The following is a 4,003-nucleotide window of genomic DNA, read 5'->3' as shown; positions in this document are numbered from 1 at the left end:
TCTCACTTAATCACTACATTAACCTATTACAGTCTGCACATGTTTTTATCATTGATAGATGACAAAATGAGGAGTGATTGTTTGAACCCGCTCTAACTGTTTGTGTACTTGTCTTAAATTTTTTTTCCCTCCGAATTCCACCCCCCCCCCAGCCTGGAGTGTACCTGTCCCGCGTGGCGCTCCTGTATGACGTGCACCGGTCACACTTCCACCTGGCGAGCGTGACGAGTAACGGTGACCAGCAGGAGACCAGTCACAACCTGCCGCCTATGTGCCAGGAGTGGAGCGCCAGCGGCACCGACCCGCCCGGCTCCCCCACCAGCCCCGTCACCTACACCATCCGCCTGGGCTTCAACACCGGCATCTACGGCACCTTCCGCCAGTCCGCCGTGTTCGACTTCGGGGGCAGCCAGGAGCCGGTGCTGCTGCAGCGAGTCTGCGTGGACGTGGCATCGTCAGAAGAAATGAACCGGCTAAATCAGGTACGGAACAGTCAGCACATCGGCAGAACGTACTGCACCTGCACAAAACCCGTAATGTATTATGCACAGCACTTTGGCAGAACGTCTTATTTAAGGTCATATTTGCACATATAAGGTTAACATCCCATCTGTAGTTTTCAAATGTTGTGTTGGAAAAGATGTTGTCTGCAACAGGCGAAATTCTGATGCACTGTTATTGTAGTGTTTATGCAGAAAATTTGACTCCAAGATTTATTTGTAACTTTAGCATTTATTGTATTTAGATATAACAATGATCTGACAGTCCTACATTTCAGCCTACATTGTGCATAATTATGCTGTAGTCTTACACAATATGTTTGTACTTGTTAGTTGAGAAAGTGTTGTGGGCAATTGTCAAGATCTTCTTGGAACTTCTTTGTGTTTTTTGTTATTTTTTGAAATAAAAAAAATTAAAAGAAAGAAATTAAAAATTGTGAAGATTATTTTTAAAATTGGGTGTGTAAGATGCAGTCCTTACTGTGTTTTCCTACAGGTTCGAAACAGCATGTTGTGTGTCGGGGAACGCTGGAGCAACACCAACAAGACCATCATCGAGTTCCTTCCCAAGCCGGCAGACGCCACGGAAAATGACAAGGGCCTGATGTCGTTCTACACGCCGCCCGCCTCTCCCGATCAGCTGTTTACACGAGAAGTGCTGGACGGGCCGCTGACCAAGAACAACTACAAGGGCCGGATGCACGACCTGCTGTACATTGAAGAGATGGCACAGTACAAGGAGATCAGCAGGTACACTTTAAGTCAAGCTTATTAAAGTTAAAGGCTATTTTTCTGAAATTTTTATATGGTACGGGACATATCCTGAAGGTTTGAAAATTAATATTGCATCACCTTGCTTTTTATAATGTGATATTACTTCTGTCTATTATTATTTTTTTAAAATTCTATTTACTTCATCTTCACCACAAAACAAGGCTCATGAGAGCTACTCAAATGTTTTGGGTTACTGTGCAGCCAGTGAGGACAGATGTTTGTTGGCCTTAGACTTGAAAAGTGTCAGGTTATACCCATTTGGGAAACAATCACGTGGTAGCTTGTTCCATAGTGTTCGAGGGAAGAAGCCCAAGACTCCGTAGTAGATAATGAAAAACACTCCTCTCCAGAAAATCATTGTACAGGGTAGAAAAAAATGCACAGATTATATATGTTATACAGGCAAACATAACTGAAGGCCGTTCCTTGACAGGTTCAACATGAAGGTTCAGCTTCAGCTGGTAAAGAGTTTTATGCTGCTGCCGGGGACCAGCGGGGCGAAGTACGCCCAGTCAGGGGAGCTGTACTCACGGGTCAAACTCATAGAAGACCTGTCAGAGGACACCATGGCAGGAAGACTCATACTCAACAGGTAGGGCCTTAACTTATTTGTTTGGTTGCCTTTTATTGTCAGTAGTCAGGAGTGATTCATATGGTAAGTATTTACTGTGAAGAAGGATTCAAGAGGCATATACAACAATGTACCTGTTACCTTTGCTGAAGGAATTCATTTTTTAAAGTTTGGCAGGAAATTGCAATGTTTGACATTTCAGCAATTCACGCCTGGCAAGGTTGACAGAAAAATTATGCTCATACTACTTTTTTGTTTGAGGTTTGCAAGATAACAGCCATACTTGTGGAAAATACTGTGTACTTAAGCCATCTGTAAATGTCATATATTTTATATTACCCTGATGTAATTTTACTCAGTATCATCTACTTTCAACAACCAAAAAGTTATTCAGAGCATCAATGCTAACTGGAAAGCCCTTCTGTATCTGTCTGTATCTGTATATCCGGTATAATCGCCCTTCAGCGTAACATATCAGCTTTGCAGGCACGCGGCGCGGTGGCAGCTGTCTATCTTACACCGAAGGACTTGTTACATCTAACCCTTGAACTTCTAACTCTAGACATTGCTTAAAGCTATCTAATGACAATACCTCTACTGTACTTGGTGACAGCGAGTTCCACTCTGCGATAGTTCTAGGAAATAATGAATTCTTGAACACCTCAATCCTTGGTTGATAACTCTGGTACTTGTGTCCAGTGTCCAGGCTGTTTTGCTGGCGCCCATGGCGGGGAAGGACTCGTCTCCCGATACTATCTACGAGGCAGTGGTGGAGGAGAAGGGGAAGGGGTTCATATTCCTGCGCCTGTCTGCCACCTGTGTGGCGGACCTCAAGCTGATGGCAGACAAGGACATGAAGGCAGAGATGCAGCTACAACTCAACAGGTTTGATCAGGCTCTTGCACTGAAATAATAGATAATGTCTAATAGAATTTGTTTAAAGTTAAAACTTATTATCCAACACAATAAAGTTCTATCACCTGGAGCTTTCAACCAGTCACTCTGGTCTTCCTCAGTAGACTGACCCAGTGATGCTTGTAACGTGGCCTCTCTGAAGTACATGTATGATGTCAACACTGGGTCAAAGGTAATATCTGGTAGACAATGTCGACCCCCATGGCGGTTGAGTGAAGGGTGATGGGCCCTGATGTAAATAGCCTCTTTCACCCCCTTCAGGAAAGTCTTGTTCAGTGTCCAATATTCTTACAGTGTCCAGTGAAACAAAATGTCTAACAGTATTTGTTTGTTTGAGGCCTTGAATTGTTAAATCTTTGTAGCACATAGACTCAAGGGATGATTTAATAGTTCAGGATAGACATTACCGTGTACATTATGTAGCTGTATATCTTTTTGTTTGTTTACTTATTGTCGTGATGCTGCACCTCTCCCAGGTTACCCATATGTGAGATGCACTTTGCAGTAGACAAGGTGCCAGACATGTCCATCCTCTTCCCGGAGGTGCAACGTCCCACTAACATTCCATGGAATCCACACAGGTAAGTCATCCTGCAGCCCAGTTGTGAGTCCAATATGCCTGTGCTTTTTTATATGTCACTAAGGCCACACCAATTTAATATCTTGGTTAACGGATTTTTCTAGAAAAATAATGGAGCGGGCGGGCGAAAAAAAATAAAAAATAAAAACAGGCCTAGGCATCCTATTATGGCCCAAAATGGTACGATAGGAGCCATGAAGTCAACACACCAGGCTGGTTCAAAATTTAAACAATGAATTTTGAACTTTTAATGATACCATTGCATTGAAAGATGGAATAACTGTAACAACTAGGATGAAAAGGACTGTTTTCAACTGTTCAGGGCAAAATATGAGCATTTTGCAGTTGATTCTGAATTTTTATTTTTATTTGCAAATCAGCAAAAAATGAAGCGGCGAATCCGTTAACCAAGAAATTAAATTGGTGTGGCCTAAGTATTTTTTTTATAAAACAGCAGGGTTGAGGAGATTTCTGTGATTTCATGCTATGTGCACACATACAGTAATCTCATTCCTAAACATCAGCAAAATAAACTTTTGATAAATTTCTTGACTACATACATTCCTTTCCATTATTGAAAGAGGATGATTATAAGAACTTGGAAACCTAGTAAACTCAATAAATATATTTTGTTTGTTTGTTTGTTTGTTTGGTTGGTTGGTT

At 42.0% G+C, this 4,003-nt stretch overlaps 1 protein-coding gene across 2 annotated transcripts in view; it reads left to right on the top strand.

Annotated features, from left to right (window-relative positions):
- LOC109463308 (probable helicase with zinc finger domain) overlaps positions 1–4,003 on the top strand; it is a 24,095-nt gene that overhangs the window by 7,260 nt on the left and 12,832 nt on the right. The gene's annotated exons all lie outside the window — the stretch shown is intronic.

The sequence above is a fragment of the Branchiostoma belcheri genome, unplaced genomic scaffold (genome assembly GCF_001625305.1).
Source record: "Branchiostoma belcheri isolate BF01 breed outbred unplaced genomic scaffold, Haploidv18h27 scaffold124, whole genome shotgun sequence".
NCBI lineage: Eukaryota > Metazoa > Chordata > Leptocardii > Amphioxiformes > Branchiostomatidae > Branchiostoma > Branchiostoma belcheri.
The sequence above is the reverse complement of the archived record's forward strand: the minus strand, read 5'-3'. Positions and strand labels throughout refer to the sequence as shown.